We start from the raw sequence: 17,911 nt of genomic DNA, 5'->3' as shown, positions 1-17,911 counted from the left end.
GGAGAGGTTGAAGGATGTCACTGTTAAGCTAAGGTGTTCTATATTTCATAATTCCATTGAAAATGTTTGAGCAGAATACTGACGGTCTTGGGACAGTGGTACCACCCAGCAAATAATTTTCCCTTATGTAATTTGGTTATAAAAGGCCAATATTTAATATTAGTATACCAATAGGAGTTCACCTTGTACACCATAGTTAGTTCCAGAATTGGGCCTAGTAACTCTGTACGTATGTGCGCGTGCACGTGCATGAATGCACTTAGGTCCACGTGTGTCTTGGAACAATCTATGGGGATAGAGAAAAGTATATTTAGAGCCTTCTCATTCACCATCACTGTATTTTATTCCCCCATCCTTTTTTTACTTTCCTCCTTTTCACATGAATTAAGTTCTGATTATACGCAAAGCATTGAGGGTGCAGAGATAAACAAGCCACGAATCCTGCAATGAGCTCATAGTCTTGTACATAAAACAAGCCAATGCCACAACCATGTACAGAGGGCCACAGCCATGGCAGGGCTATGAACAAAGTGCTAGAGAGCATGGAGGAGGTGCAGGATGTAGTCTGGCCCAGGCTGGCTGCAGCCATGTCTTCTCAGAGGAGGACACCTGATCTGAATTTGAAGGAATACAAATTAATTCAGTAGATTAAGCAGGAAATACCACATGCAGAGAGGGAAGATCAAGTACAAAAGCAAGAAAGTATAGCAGAACGCACTCCTATGGAAAGAGCTACACCTTGTTTCCTGTTCTGTCTTTGGCACAGAACAAAGGCAGGGATCAAGGTATACTTATTTCCATATATACCCTCACGGCAGGTTAAGCAGTAGGTGTAGACAACATAGACATTTGTGTAGGTGACTCACATGGCTTGAGGGAATCATTTAAGTTGTCTTGATTTTCACCATCTGGCTATGGATTATAGTAAAAGTAACGCCAAAGAGAATGATCTGACGAGCCAGATTCAAGTTTCTTTAATGTGCCGCAGTGACTTTGTTCTAGTCTGTTTCACATACAATCATGGGCATTTCTACCGCCTTAGGAATGACATGCTAGGTTGTCATTCTCTTTACCAGATCGATCCAAGCAACTTGTGATCACTGGGGAGAATTTATGGAGAAACCTAAGCTCTTACAAATTACCCTGGGGAGAAATGATAACTTTTATTTTTTTCTCTAGTTACACAGCCCTTACTTTTTTGGCTCTGAAATGACAGCATGCTTTTAGGAAAAAATACAAGAAAGAAAAAGAAATTAAAATCACAGTATTAAACAAGAAACAGAGCCAGTCAGCAGTGTCTAGGAACAGAGCCACTGGAATTCTCCCACTTTCTTTATGAGTCAGAGGCATTGTCATAGGGAGTTGATGCTTTTTCTCCCTTTTCTGAAACATCAGGAGAGGCAACAGGAATTCTATGGACTTTTGGAGTATGATCAGGATGGGAATACTGGTTCTGCCCCTTCCTACTAGCTGTGTAACCCTGGGCAAGTCACTTGACCAAGTAGAGGCTCAGTTTTTCTCGTCTTTAAATTGAGAATAATAGTACTGTCCTTGTAGGGTTAATATAAGGAATAGAGATAATGAAACTAGCACAATGTCTGGTCCTGTTACACACTTAATACATAATACCTATTATAACTAATAATGATGAGTTTGAGTGTTTGCCTTGGATGACTGTTAGCTATTTATTTTCTTAAAGCAGAGGGTGCTCCACTCTGCTGCTTTTGGAATATTGGCCTCCAGGCATTACCTTTGGGAAGGGGAAAGAGAATTCCCAGAGTAGGGCCCTTAAGAGAAATAGGGAATTTGATAGGGGTGGGAGCTCTGAGTGTCATAGATAAACCAAATAATCCCTGATGAAGCAAGATGTACAAATACCAGTAAGTGTGTTCCTGTTATAGGAATTAGCTGCCTATTGATGGTGAGAAAGTAAATGCTCAGGGAAGATGTTTGGCCAAGGATCCCAGTTAATTAATGGTCTTTAAGGCGAAACAAAATGATCAGTTTGGAGACTGTTGAGCTAATTAATGGAATTATTTAGGCCCCTTGTTTACTGGACTTATTGCTCATTGTTGGCCATTTCTCTATTTATAATACAATATCCAGACAGTTGGGAAAGAAGAGGAAAGAGATCATTTCAATCTATTTGATCTTCTGAACTTCTGGCCTTTCTGCCTTTCTCCCTGTCTCCCATCATCCATCCATCCATCCATCCGTCCGTCCATCCATCCATCCATCTCTCTATCAAGCACTGGTAAAATACTTAAATTATTCTGGCATTTCTGCTATTATTATTATTATTATTATTATTATTATTATTATTGACTGAACTGTGGGTCCAAGATATGCTCATCTGCTTCTTTTGTTCCTTTTTCATCTATCTGGGTTTAGAAATCACACTGGAATTGTTTCTTATTTTATGGTTTGACATAACGCATAATCTATACTGACATTCAATGTATATTACATAATAGCTAGCAACACTGAAAGTACCATGGCCCAGCAGATCCTGAAATAATGAAGTGATTCCTACACGGTTCCCAAGCTGTTCCATAGAATACCAGTCCCAAGAGATGCTCTCATGTTGGGAAGATTTATAATCAAATAATTTTAAGACACATTACTGATTGTGACGTTTTTGAAGAATACGTACATAGCATATTAAGGTCTTTGTGAAGTCTTGCAGTGAATAAAATTGATCATATTGTTTCACTGAGTGTTTCTAAAATTTTTGTGACCATACAACCCTTTTCTGCATAAACACATATTACTGTCCCAGGTATTACTGTTTTTGAAATACACTTTGGAAAATGCTGAAAAGAGGCATTCAGAGATTTTATACAATATAACAGTCATTATTAAACATTTCATCTTTCTCCAGTTAAAATAGAATTTTTGAATCACAAAACCTTTCTGTTGTGTGTGAGGAATTATCTTTAGACTAGTGTCAAAATATAGACAAGTGAACATATAGGCCTTTTGAGACTCTTGAGCCATAATTTTTTTTTCTTTTCCCTGTTCTACTTACCCTTGACCTTGTCTGACCCTTTGAGACGTGGAATTGTCCTCTGTATTCTGAAACACAAAAATGTTTTTGCTATATCTTGGAAGGTTATGTGCTTCTTTAGAATTTTATTCCCTTTGACTTGGTTTTGTGTAAATACCATGAGGCATTGCCGGGTGTTGATCACATAATCCATTCACTGTACTAAGTAACAGTAACAACATATGCTTAAGTAGCATCATTCTGTAAAACACTTGGCAAGACCTCAAGTGTCTTTAAATGGTACAGAGAGTGGTTATTTGAGAATTTTTCTTCTATGCAAGATAAATAAATTAAGGCACAGAGAGGATCAATGACTTGCCCAAGGCCCCAGAAAGAGTCAAGGTGTTTTTGAGATTAACACACTGAAGATTTTCTGGAACGGGGCTTCTCAGGCCACATGCATACCAACTTCATAGCGTCATCTCTATTGACATCAGAAATAGCCTTAAAGAGAAGACTGCTCTGTTTTCCTGTGAATGTCATATTTTTTTACAAAGCAAGCAGTCCTTCTCTGGTGTGCCAAGGATTTTTTTTTTGTATGGTCCTAATTGATTTTTATCCCCCAAAGGGTTCTGAATTATGCAAGTATCTCAAGTCTTAACAAGCCATCCCCACACAGCTGTGCAATGGAAATGTTCAACGGAAAGGTATTCACTTAAGTCTAGGCAGGGCTCTGGCTGCTCCCTGGAGAGACCCAGATCCAGGAGTGCAGGTTCTGGGCCATCTTGACTGGAGAAGGCTGTTTGGCCCATTTCTGCGTCCTTTCTTCCAGCTCCTTTCCCCTCTCCTGTTGACAGGAGGGTCTAGTCATGGCAGGGCCCCAGGACTTCCCTTTTCAACTCATGAGATCTTCTCGGGCCCTTGGCGCTCTCTGTGTTTGTCTCTCATGCCCCCCAGCTGCCAGAGTTTGTTTATTACTGAATTGAGCATTTAGTCTTGGCTGGTAGTGGCCTCAGGAATAACATTTTCTAAGATTGCTTTGGTTTTTCTTTCTAATAAACTTCTGCAAGCCTGGACATTTCTGGCATTGCTGAAATGCAGGTGATTTATTCCTAGAGGCTTAACTTGGGATATGTTGCAAGGAAACCAACAATGTGACACATTCCCACGGCGCAGGTTAGCCACTGGTGGCAAAGGACACCTTGCCCTGCCTGTTATCAGAAAAACTCAAATCTCAGGGCCCCCTCTGGGAAGAAATCAGGTTTCTCTTCTGAGACACTTAGCCCCCTAGTTCCCTCTGCTGGTCAGGGATGTTCCTCCCCACTCATGTGAACAGCTGGAGATGGGAATAAACTAGAGCTGGAAGGGGAAGCGGACGTGTTGTTATACTAGGAATTGTGGATTCAATAGCATATTTTTGCGGCAGATCCCTTTTCTTCCCTCATTCTTCCAACCTCAACAATCTTGGCCACCGAAGCCACAAATTCTTAGCTCCACCTAGCGTCTCCCTTATGTACTTCTTGGCCTTATCTTGTGTCTGCCTTTTACCAAGAGGCCACTTGTTTGAGTTTATAGCACAGATCAACACTATGAGCCCTGGACTTTAAGACTGGCCAGTCGCTAAGTAGAATTGTTTAAAGACATATAATAATATACAGTCATCACTTTGAATTTATGAACTAAGTTTAGGTTTATCTTTAGAGTGCATGGTGATAGTTGGAGGAACATACTAAATGGGATCATATCTGCCAAAATACCTCCCAGCTGCCCCAGGACAATGCTCTTCAGCTCTTAAGATTCGCTGTCCTTGAACTGAAGGCAGCAGGGGCTTAGCCACTCTGCTTCCAGGTAGCAAAATTTCTGCACAAATCAGCCATAGTTGCCCTAGTACGTGAAGCCTTAATTATGGAGGCCAGTGGCCTGGGCTTTCAGAAGAACAGCTGTTTTATCTAGCTAACAGAGGGGGCTAGAGAAGCTCCTCAACAGGCTGGATACATTTTATTTCCTAGAGAAGCCAACAGCTGACACCCACACCCAGCCTATTCAGTTAGAGTTGGAAAAGTAGCACATGAAGTGATTAATTGTCTTTAATCTCAGCACACCAAATGATGCCAATGCCTAAATATCCTGTGATGTAAACACAGCAATAGAGAGCTTAAGAGAGGCAGTCTTCAAGAAAGACTTACTTAAAAGAATGTTTTCACAATGGTGCTTAGTCATAGACCATGTAAGTTTTAACATACAATAAATCAATTTCAGAAACACAATTACTATTTCAAAGATATGCAAACAATTGTCGGGCATGCTTTAGAGGAAAGTGGAGACGCATCTGGGGTCACATCTGTCCACTTATTTAGGGTAAATTGTTTCCAGAAATGATGCATGAATATGCTTTTCTACCTTCATCATTTTCTGTATTGGAGTAACTTTAAATACTACCAAAAATTGTATTTGCGATCTTAGCTGTGAACATTTTGATGACATAGTTAGTATGCTGGGTCAGAGTCAAGGCGAAATGAGGTCAAATGAGGCTCTTTTCCCAAGTGAAGTCCAGTCGAGGGTTAAGAAGAGTTTTGATAGATATAATGCTTATAAAGCTAGTCCTCAAATGGTGTTGTCCCAAAAGAAGCCTGACCCAAATAGGATATCATCTCTCAAACATTTGAGAGGGTCTTGGTTCAGACAGTCATATTAAAATTTCTTCTCCAGCATCTCAAAATTCTCTGGAGTTTCTCCCTTTTCTGTTTCAGGAATAAACCCTCTCAGTTGCACCATCTGGTTCTCTATGCCCCTGACCTCTTGATGACTTCTCCCCTTTGTCACAGCACATCTCATGCCTTCACCCCTCAACTAGTATGTCCCTCAAAATTTTCTCTGACTGTCCATTATGCGTATTTTGCCCTTTTTCTCATTAAAGACCTGGGAAGGTGCCAGTGTCTACTGGGTGGGAGAAGATTATGCTGTAAATTCATCCAAAATAATACATTTGTTCTGTAACATAAATATTGGAACTAGATTTTTAAGCCTGTTGTAAAAATAGTATAGTTTCTCGTAGTCAGGAAAATGTGGGAGGACTAGTGAAGGTACTGCAGGCAGAGAAATGGCTTAGTCATTGCTAAGGCTATTGAACTCTCCTACGTTTCCTAAAGCGAGTGGGAATCTTAAAGTTGATATATTGGGATTTGAGTACCTGTAAGTCCCTATTGACTCTTTTTTTTTCTTTTTTCTTTTATTTTAATTTATTAGTTTCAGGTGTACAAGACAAGGTAATACTTAGACGTTCATCATTTATATCCCTCACACTGTGAACCCCCCGCCCCCAACCACTATCCCTCCGACCTCGCACCTATTGACTCTTTATAAGGATTTTTGTTTTTCCAGGAAGGAGTTAAGAAAAATGGGTATTTTATACTTTACTCAGCTTTTTTTTTTTTTTTTTTTCATTCAGTCACCCACTCAACTACTAGGTATATACTAGGTCCTGGAATGGAAAAAAACATATAAGGTCCCTGTAATGATGACTATCAGTGATTTCCCTCTTCACAGAGGTTTGGATCAATGTTTCTAGACATTCTGTAGAAGAGATACAGCTGTAGCCCAAAACCTCTACCGGGTTATGGGTTCTGAGAAACATGTGTGTTACGTTCCAGCAGAATTCTCAGTATAGTCAGAGACATCAGAGATACACACTGTATGGGAAAGACACATTATAGTTATTCAAGACAGAGCTATAATCGGAGAGTTTGGTTACATTAACTCCAGCCCTGGTTCTGCTACACACGTCTGGGTGACCTTGGGCAAGATATCAACCTCTCTGACCTTTTCTCAGCTGTAAAATTAACTTTAGTTAAAATTAGCTCCAAGGATCCCTTTAGCATTTATAGTCTGTGATTCTCTAACTTACTTTTTTAATCCCCAAGAAGTTACAGTAGGAATTAGATAAATAAAATTGCTTTGAAACTTTATTTCAGGCAAGTAGCAATTTTAAATTATCTTTCTTCCAGATATATGAATTAAGGTCTAGAAAATGTAAAGCCTTTTTATTTGTGGGAGTAAAAATGTACATCCTATTTAAGAAAAGTATGAGACTTTTGGTAATGACAAAAGCCACAAATATGAGTTGTACTCCAGAAACTGGATTTATAAGAATTGAAAAGAGATTTCTTCCACTGAAAGAAAAAAAGGGTAACACAGAGAGGTCATGACTGCATTTGCAAACCCTGTGCTGAAGGAGTGAGGGGCAGCTTTTGTTTTCCAGGAAAGACAATGGAAGTGAGCACAAAATTAATAGAGGTGATTGAAGGTGAACCATCAGGGGTGTTTTAATATTTTATATAATCAGCTATAGATGCTGGGAGTTGCTGTTGCTATTATGGCTACATTGAGAAGTTAGAATTCATTATTATGTAACTGATTACTCTATGACCAGTTTTCGGGAACATTTTTGTTTCAGTCACTTCAGTTTGATTTCATGCAACTTCCATTGCTTTGTGGATTTGCATACACAGGGCCTCCACATCACAGACTTTGACCTTGTATGACTCCCTTTAACCCCTTTCCTGCAAGTCTATTTGCTTGAGGAAAGACTGTAAAGAACCTCCTTCCTCAAACAGCAAACATAGTTACCAAAGCAATAGTGAAATACCAGATTAGCGCCTTTTCTTTTTTCTTTTCTTAATTAAAATTTATTGGGGTGACAGTGGTTAGTAAAGTTACATAGGTTTCAGGTGTACAATTCTGTAATACATCATCTATATATCACATTGTGTGTTCACCAACCAGAGTCAGTTCTCCTTCCATCACCAGTTAGTGCTGAAATGTGCTTAATTCTCTCTCCCACTCTTCACTCCCAGTTTCTCTAGAAAGGGGAAGGTTAGCAGAGCTCTAATTTAGTACTGTGGGGTGTAAATTGCTGTTAATGACTCCCAGGTCACTTTTTCATTATATTCTCACCATTTTGTAATAATCTGTGAACTGGTCTTATTATTATTATTTTTTTAATTCTGGATGCTTTGGGTTAGCCAGGAGTCCTCTTCACACAGAGCTAAAGAGATTTTCTAAATTCCAAAGGGCATTCATTCTCCCCTTAACCTCCACCTCTCCTCTCTCTCCTTTTGTTTTTCTTTTCATTCAATAGTTTGAACAATGCACCTCTCCAAAGAGAAGACTGCATTCTAGTTTAGGGATATGTACCTTCTTTGAATTATGCACATGAATGTTTATGCATGCCTAGTGGAAGGGAAAGCCAGTGCATGAAGAAAGACCAAGTGCTCAGAGGGTTACTTGGAGGAAGTTGAGAAATAAGGCTCCATCTGAATCACTTTGCAAATTGCCATACCCAAGTGGGTCACCATGGATAAGCAGGAGTAAATTGCTGCTTCCAACTTCTAACTTGCAAATGATTACACAGCATTGGGTGCTTGGGGAGAATTAGGGTCGGTTTTGTTGGTGTGAATCACGTATTAGTTAAAAATATGTTCTGAGGGGGTTTTTATACCAACAATACAGCTTTCAAAAGTACAACTGGCAAAATCATGTAGGTTTTAATGTGGGGCAGACTTGCAATCATTTTTGGTCTTTAGAACTGAGCTGTTCTTTTCTGTTAGAGAAAGGTGCAGTAGAGATCCATCTTACCTCTCCTTGATTTAAAAAAGAAAAACAAGAGCAGATATGGATTTTTGCTCTCCCACATCTCATCTTCCACATAAATAGGGGCAAAAAGAAGTTGCGTTTGTAACAGAGATTCTGATCTTCCTATTTTCCTGAGGCACTTCCTAGGAGTGATTTTCCCCAGCTTCCCTCTCAATTCTCTACTTATTCCCATTCTCCTTTCCTTGGTTTTTGTTCACAAATGGAAATACAGTGGGATACACTTTCTGAACATGAAAAGAATATTGTTTTGTACCTCTGAGAATAGTATAAAATCTATCACGTGTTTCCCTAGGTGTAGCAGTCCCTCAAAATTAGCAAAGCACCCTCTTCTCTAGTGAACCAGGTAGGCTCTCTCATCTTTTTTTTTTTTGAGAGACATTAAAGGAGTTGTTCAAAGCCTGCTGGAATAATGTTGGATGGTTATGGCCATGAACTTAATTTGGGGGTGGCCATACAATGGCATAAAGAGGAGACTCATGTCTCCACGTCCTATGCAAAGGAGGAGGCACTGGGGTAACTACATAACACCCCACCAATGATTTTTCTAAAAACTTGAGGGAAGTGTCGTCTTGCTTGATATGTACCCTATGGAGAAAGAATCATTTTAAGTGTCTTGTAAAGGCCCTTAGGGAAGTTAGATCATGAACAATGTAGGATGATCTCACCCAGTTATTCAGGGTGTTGAACTTGATGGCACATGGGGAAGGCAGTTACTGTTAAATGGCTCATAGCTAGTTGAGTGAATCAACTGCCAGGAAAAGCAGAAGCAAACCCTGGGAGAACACTTTTCATTCCCAAACTTAGGAACAACAGGGAGCTTTTTTACACTGGGAGCACTTTTCTTTCTTTTTTTTTTTTTTTTTTTTAAGAAAAGATAACTTTCCTTAAGGGGATCTGCTGAATGAAGCAGTATATTTTCACCCTTGTGATGATGGGAGTGAGTCCGGCACTATCATAAAAGAAGAATGAACTTGGACATACCACACACTTGGTTTGGCCTTGTCCCATACCTGTGCTCTTGTCATGGTTGATTACCCACTTATATCAGATATGAAGCAAGCTGCATGCACTGTGGCTCGAGATAAAAGCTATTTTAATATGCCCAGGTCACATATTATCTTGGCCAATAGTAATTTTATATCATTTTCTTAAAGGAAACCGCACTCCTTGCAATAATTTTTTCCAATGAAGCAAAATTTCACATGACAGAAAGCTTTACTTATAACTCTTTCATTTAAATAATAGCATTGAATCCCCTCCATGCCAAACAGAATTTTAAAATATCTTTATTATTTCTTTTGATATGCAAACCATAAGGAGAATAACTTTGGAAGACCCTCAGTTAAACTTCTAATGATTCTACTTTCTTTAATAGTGAAGCAATTTTTACAGCTTTGGTGAGTTTTTTCTTTTTAAGTTAAACAATATAAACAAGGCAAAAAAAAAAAAAGTGGAACTTTTCCTCTCTTACTTTAAGAACCTTAAGAGCTGAAATAGTGGTTTGGTTTCCTGACTGCCAGCTTTGGTTTGCCGTCTTGAAGCGGTCTTGTGCAATTCCCCAAAGGAAACATTAGAAGAGGGTTTTTTCTCCCACATGAGAGAGTTTCATCCCACACAGCCCACAGATTTTGATGGCAAACTTCATGGACCAAGTGTCTGGTTTTACAGAAGTAGCTGTGGAGTATGATTTTCCTTCCACAGGTGCACAACACTCATTCTCGGACCTCAGAAATAAGAAGATATCAGTCTTTAAAAATGAGGGTAGCTTAACCACCGATCTCTGTGAGAATCGGTGCCAATCAGGTCAATTTTAATTTACTGGATGAGGGAAAAGAAGGTGGCAAACAGGGTTCAAACTTCCAAAACCTTCTAGTTGATCTTTCTTTACAACCATCTGGTATACACAGAAGTATTGTATAATCTAGCCTGTATTTTTTTCTTACTGTGAAACATATTGAAACGCTTTATGTTTAGGTGTGTGTATAGAAATTCATGAAGCCCTTTTATACACTTTCTTACTTCCAATTCTCATTTTAGGACCTCTTGAAAAGATAGCTTTGTGAGAGCACATTCTGCCCTGGCTAGTAAACTTGCATTTGTTCTTTCCTATCTACCAGCCACCTGATTGCTGTCCTGCGTAAAGAGCATCCGTTCACATCATTTTTTCCAAGCACTTAAACCTGGAAAGATATTTTTTAAAGGACTCACAGAAGATGTCTTGGGGGTTTGGAAAACATCGCAAAATTGTTAGCAGACCTTTTGACTGTGCTATTTTTAGGAAGCTAATTGTGTTCTTTTAAAGTACATTTTTGACAATGGGACAAAGTTTTCCTTGCCTCCACTGATACGTGAGATATTTACAATGAAAAACGTCAGTAAAACACCCCAAACGGATACATTTTAACCTCAGCAACAGTCAGCTCCAAGGGGAAAAGTGATTTAAAAAGAGAAAAGATTTTTGCAATATTTATGCTGCTGTTTCTGCCCCAAATGAACTTTTAGTCTACCGTTCAAACAGAAGTTTGTTTTCAAACCAGTTGCTAGTTAAAGGAGCAGCTGATCTGGCATCCCTAAGAATCAGCTCTAACCCAGCAGTATGCGTGTGGACCAGAGGAGACTTATTCCCCGCAGCAACCCCTAGTAGGTCAGATGCCTGCAGAAGGGTTGTCTTACCTTGAGCACGTAAGATCCAGGAGAGAGGCTGGGGGCTCCCACAGGAGAGGACCGGGAAAGGGCTCTGATCTGGTGCTGGTAACATGCACTTGGCTTTTATGGGCAGGTGGGAGGAGCCGCTCCTCATAGTAGGTGGGCAGGGAAGGAGCGGCGGGCGGGCGGCCTCGGGAGGAGCTGGACACTCTTCTCTCGGAGGGGCGGAGAGGGCAGAGCAGGGAGCCCGAAAGAGGGAGGAACGACCGGGCGGCGCGGGGGGGGGGGTAGGAGCGGAGGAAGGAGTGGAAACGGGAGAGGGAGGGAGGAGGAGAACGAAAAAAAAAAAAAAAGAACGAAGAGAAATAAAGAAATAGAGAAAGGGATATAGACCACATGTGGGTAAAGGTTGGGGAGAAAATGAATCGGAGACAGAGCGAGACATCCAAACACGCAAGATCTGGAAGGAAAGGGGGAATGAGATTTTTTTCCCCCTTCCTTTGTATGACATTGTTGGGGGGGCCGTGGCGGTGGCGGGGGTGGGGTTGTGGGTGATTCTTATAATTAAAGGTGTTTTCTGTGAGTTTGAAAAGCTAAATAACGGTTCAGGAAAACTGAACCTGAGCCAGGCAAAGGGAAGCCAGGCGCCCCAGGAGCAAAGCCCAGGCGCGGGGTGGGCGCCGAGGGACGGGAGCGCAGGGCGGACCCTCACCCGCTGGATGGGCGCCGGGGCCCCTGTCACCCCACCGCCCGCAGCTAAAGCCCAGCCCCTTCCCTCGTCACTCCCGACGGTGCTTATTTGCATTCTCCTCGTGCTGCCGGCCGTGTGCAGCATCCACTGGCCCCCTCTTGAGACTTCCGCAGCTTTAAGGTAAATCCAGCAAAGGTTGGGGAGGATCAGCAGAGATTGGCTTTTGGAGAAAGGAACCTCAAAACCAGCCCTGGTCCTCCAACATCGGCTTATGTAACAGGATTTCAGGGCTCTCTGCCCTCTGGGTATTTTCGGTATTTAAAAAAAAGTCTCATTCCTAACGATTGGAAAATGTCTTGGTCCCGTAGCTCTCGCTCGCTCTCTGTGTCTTAAACATGAAGAGAGGATTCAACCAACAAGCCGCTGAAGAATCAGGCAGAAATTCTTAACAAATACATTCGGAGAAAGAAAAACAAGCTTTTTAGCTGCTGAGTGGTGACTCACTTCCCAGCCCCAGCTTAATCTTTGCCGCCACAGGAATTAAAGCATTTTGAAAGAGAACCTGAGCCTTGGAGATGGCGATACTGAGAGGGGTTAGGGAGGGGCCGGAGGATGGGTGGGTGGGCTAGGAAAAAAATAAGGGAACTTTTACTGAATGCATTGATATATAACAATATATAAAACAACCTTGTTTCCCTGGAAATAAGACGGGGTCTGGTATTAAGGTTTGCTCCAAAAGACGCATTAGGGTTTATGTTCAGGGAATATCATCCTGAAAAATCATGCTAGGGCTTGTTTTCCAGTTAGGTCTTATTTTCTGGGAAAACACGGTATATATAACTACATATAACTTTATATATATATATATATAAAATGTTATAAAACTTGCTTCAGTGTTCACCACAACCTTATGAGGTAATTATGACCCATATCATGTAGGTTTTTGTTTATTTTTAAGAAATGAATCTCAAAGGGATTAGGCAATTAGCTCAAGCTGACAAGAGGGGGAGCCACAGCTTGAGAGCTTGTAAAGCTTGTGCCCTCTGCATCAGGCTACCATGTAGAACACCTAACCTGGTCTCACATTAGATCCTGATGTCTTTAGGGGTTACCGGGCACCAACAGAATGAAAAGTGATGGCTAAGAGCCATCTCCAAGTGGGTCCTGCGGGCGTCCTGGGCCAGACGATTCTTTGCTGTGGGGCTCTGGCCTGTGCACTGCAGAATGTTGAGCAGCATCTCTGGCTTCTACGCACCAGGTGCCAGTAGCACCCTCCCTCTCCAAGTTGTGAAAATTGAAAATGTCCCTACACTTAGCCAAATGTCTCTGGGGGGGGGGTGTCAAAATTCCTTCTTCCTTTTAAGAACCATTGGTCTAGAGAGGTCCACAACTATTCAAAAGGGTTTTAAAGAAATCTGTTAAGAAAATACTCAATACTGGCATTGGATACTAATAATACTACCTGCCATATGTGCTAAGATTGCACTGGACTTAGTTTTTTACCTATTTGTCTTCCTACTTGTCTGCCTCTAGAGCTCAAAGCCTCAATTGCTTTCTTTGTAACTAAGCTTATTCTCAATTGGATACACCTGGGAATCAACAAGTAGGACCCTATGTACCTGGAATATGAAGGAAGATTAATGATATATGAGAGGAAAACCTTAATATCTTTATCATAAACAAATTTGACATTAGAAAAAATATGCAAATGTTACTCATGATTTTTTGGCATTGATTATTTGTCTTAATATTTATAATTTTTCATCTCTATGCCCCCGTATTTAAATTATATTCAGTAACTTTTTGGGATGTGAAGAAGTTACGTCTAGTGGGTAACTAGCTAGCAGAAAATAAGTACTCATTTGATATGTATAGTCTTATTGAATAAATGACTATTGAGCACTGACACATAGAGAATGACCAGTATTTATTAGTTTAATGAATGAGTGAAATAATTAATGAATGCTTAGAAAGATAGAACTGTCACATTAGCTTTCCTGCCCATTTGCTATTTGTTTTTACTCTCTTCTCACCCTCCATAACTCAGTTTTCCTCTTTCCAAATAGTATGTTTGTCTTTTGAGGATGTGGCCAAATCCATTAAATGAAGTCTATGAAATGAATGACCCCATTTCTGGACCTAGAAATAGGACTGCAATTGACTATTCTGGGGCTGACTCCTGAAATCAGATGCGATTTTACAGGCAGGGTACCACTTCTGGCACTTTTTAGTTTAGCAAAGAAATGTGTTCTGGTCAAACGAAATAGAACCCAGTTAGAGGAGCATCTGGTTAATAAACATATTAGTAGATATCCTCATCAGATTACAGCAAACTATCTTTTCAGTCCTGATTTAATGTCTCCCAAACATTCCAGTACCATCACATAGTTGGGGAAAATAGAAACAGAAAAGGCATTTTAAGGGAAGGCAATTGACGGCTGTATTTTTCTTCTTTGTTTTCCTCCTTACTCCCTCCTTTCAAACCTGAATATTCAGCCAATGTAACAAAAGAGCTTCTTTCATTTTGTTTGGATGATGCTAATGATTAGTTCATTTCTCCAGTTCACACTTGCCCGAATCTGATTCAGTAGCAGAGCTGGATTAAAAGTCTGGAATCCAGGAATGTGATCTCTTTTCTGACTTTTAGCATGCCCTTCTAGACTCTCTCTGAAGGTGACTGAGGTTTGAAATGACCTAGTTTGGTCTTCTGTGGAAAGAAAGGAATCCAATGACAACACAGTAGATGCTCTGAAGTTTCCATTGTGTGGATTTAATAACAGCTACAGATGATTACCTTATTTTAAAGAGCTTTGAAAATGGAAACATTTTTTGGCTTATTTAGAATTAATCAATTAACAAATATTTATTAAGAACAGACACCAGACAGTGTGGGCTATTCAAAGCAGAGGCAAACAAGAATGTAATTCTGTTCTCATGGAGGAAAAAAAAGCATGAAATCCTGGTAGTTGGGTAGCAAAGAGACTTTAGGAAGGAGGTGGTATTTGAGCTGAGCCATGGAAAGTAGCATTTGCATAGATGGGCGATGAACAGCAGGGCAAGGAAGGAACGTGTTCACCTGGGGGAAGACTCATGCATATTCGGAGGGTGGTGAATTGACCAGCATGACTGAAGGGAAGGGCCTATGTAGCAGAACAATGAGGCTAAGAAACAGGAAAGGAGAGGTGGAGTCAGCCTGTGGAAGGCCTTGAAAGTCACCTCAGCAGTCTGAACTGTATACTGTAGGCAATGAGGAGTCAAGGAAGACTTTCGAGCAGAAATGGCATGATGGAAATGGCATAGTATTAAGATTTCACTTTTCTTTGGGTAGTGTCTGTATAGTAGCTTTGCAGATAAATGTCTGCCAGTATGTCTAGGACCATGAGCAGACTTAGAAATAAAGAAAACTAAGTGTCTTTGATCTGCAGACTTGGAGGCCTGGCTGAAGTGGCAGAAATAAATGTGGCTGTAGCCCAGAGTGTTTCTATAGTGAGTGCCCCGTGTGATTGTAAGGAGAAGAAGGCAGGATTCTCCCAGGGTGTGGCCAGGATGACAGATGGGATTAAAGTGAAGGGCGGTATCTGCTCTGTGTGTCAGAGGAACAAGTCTTTTCTTCACCTGTTATAGCTTTCAAGTTATCAAAAAGTTTCTATCCCCAGATAATAGGTCTGATATATGAGTTCCTTGAGTTTTCAAGGATGCCTGGATTAGGAAACAATGGAATCTGGCTTTAAAAGCTATACCTTCACATTTTCAAAGAGCCAACTTTCAATTATTTTATGTTACCCTGGGCAAATTTCAACCTCCGGTTCTTCCTGCCACTCCTAAGTGCTTCAAAATGCAAATGAATGTGGCTTTTGGTCTAAGCCAAAAATTACCCATAATTTGAAGTTCAAGTACAGAAATTCGCTCTCCATCTATCAAATGATCCATCTGTCAGTCAGCCTAAGCTTGTGCTAAGTATCACCAAGTATGATCTTGGCCTGCAAGGCACTTAAAATTGCCAGCTCTCCTAGGGCATTTAAAATAGGGTTTTATTTACAAAAATTGAGAAGGCGCACAGCACGGAAGAAAGGCACACCTCTCCTGCATTCCAAGGGAACATTGGATTCTGTGAGTCACTGTTTTCCTGTTGGTGTCGATGGTAGAGAGCTGCCTGACTCAGGTGATCCTAGAGATGACTGCCTCACAGCTCCCACTGTCTTTATAAATAAAGAGCACTGGACAGAGGTGGCAGGAAACCTAGGGTTTAGTTCCAGCTCAGCCACTAACTACCCATGAAAAATTGGGGTACATGTTTTATGCTTTCTGGATTCACTGTCTGTATGTAAAATAAGGAAGCTTAACTAGACAGTCTCTCTCAAGTTCTTTCCACCTTTCAGATGCCTGCTCTGTGCCAGTCAGTGGATACTCCTCTTACTCAATGTCCTTATGAAGTCGACCCAACATTCCATGATACATGCTCTCTGTTTTAGGCATGGGAGTAAGAGTTCTTAGGGCATTAATCCAGTGTCTGCACCAGAGGATTACACCCCAACATTAAACATTGCCTGTATTCTGGATACAGAATCTCAGAAGGTGGGTATACTATTTGTCACTTAACTAGCTCTTAACCGTCATTGTTTTCTCTCTTAAATCTCGGGACTCGGCAGAAGTCTCCTGGATTTAGCCACCAGCCTCTAAACCTTGAAGCCTTTTAACACTCTGCCTCTGAATTAAGTAGTAATTCTCCTTTCCATTGATGGAAATAGAACCACCCCACCCAGCCCCCTGGTTTCTGAAAATTCTATCCATTTTGCCAGATTTACTTGATGTCCAAATTAGTTGATTTGATTTTCTAGGAAGTTCTTTACTTCCACTGTAAATTTCTCTGCTTCCCTAGTGCCTCACGTCTTTATTTCTTTAATTAGGAAAAATCTGGTTGCTCTTTTCAAAATAGACTAAATTATTGTAGCTCTTTTTAGTTTTCCAAACTATTAGACTTTTACTAGGGTCTCTGAACGTTTTTCCAGCTCTTACCTTCCGCATTCCAGGGACACCTAAAGTCACTCCATTTTTTTTTTTTTATACCTTAAAAAAGTTCATTGTAAGAATAATCTCATGGGGGCAGTACAGTGAAGAGGGAGAAATATAGTTCAGGGATATTTTTTCTTATTTAGGGTGAACCTTCGAGGGTACTAGAGAAATACAGTTGACCCTTACTTTATGCTTTCTTAGACCCTTTCTACAATATGGAATTGTCTTCATCTTAGACTTCCCTTGCTGAATAATTCTTAATCTTGCTGTATCTCCCTCCTATCCTCTATTGTTTCTATGTGTGGTTTGTTTTCTTGTGTTCTTATTAATATTAACCCCATGTTTAATTTTTAATAAATCTTATATTTCCTGCTCAGAGTTACATCTTCCTTAGGGTTGTCATGAAAAACTTCAATTTGGCAGGCAAAAAATGTTTATCTAAGATGAGAGATCCAACAGGCGTCCTGGCTTTAGACTGCCATGTATTTATATTTGTTCTATGCCCAAATCATCTTGTGTGTTGCCCCCCAAGCAATCACCCAAAACCCAGCAATGGTATGGCATACTTTTGTTCAGACACTTTCGATGACACCACACTATTTGTAGAAAAATCCGAATTTGCATTCAAGGCCCCTCTCCAAGATTACAGCCCAATCTTCATTTCCAGTCTCATTGAGATATGTTATGCTTCAGTTAGGGAAACAATTTGCTTTTGATAATGTTTGTGCCCTCGACGTTTCATTTTCTATATGGTGGTGGATGGAGCTCTTGCACCATGTCCACCTATGCACACATGCTCACATCCTTTATTTCTTCAATACCGCCTTCTTCAGGAAATGCTCTCTCATCATCTTTCTGAACCTCCCAGGGCAATTGGGACTTCTCTGATGACATTTTTCACTGTTTTATACGTATACTCACCT

The 17,911-nt window shown here is 40.5% G+C and overlaps 1 protein-coding gene across 2 annotated transcripts in view; it reads right to left on the bottom strand.

Moving 5' to 3' along the window:
• Nucleotides 1-11,437, bottom strand: part of COL8A1 (collagen type VIII alpha 1 chain) — a 150,547-nt gene extending 139,110 nt beyond the window's left edge. For both annotated transcript variants that reach the window (XM_081076444.1, XM_081076443.1), the window contains exon 1: nucleotides 11,312-11,437. The gene's annotated coding sequence lies outside the window, so the exon portion shown is untranslated. The remainder of the gene's footprint in view (nucleotides 1-11,311) is intronic.
• Between the last annotated feature and the right edge of the window lie 6,474 nt (nucleotides 11,438-17,911).

The sequence above is a fragment of the Rhinolophus hipposideros genome, assembly GCF_964194185.1.
Source record: "Rhinolophus hipposideros genome assembly, chromosome: 2".
Classification (NCBI taxonomy): Eukaryota; Metazoa; Chordata; class Mammalia; order Chiroptera; family Rhinolophidae; genus Rhinolophus; species Rhinolophus hipposideros.
Note: the sequence above shows the minus strand (reverse complement) of the source record. Positions and strands in the feature narration are given on the sequence as shown.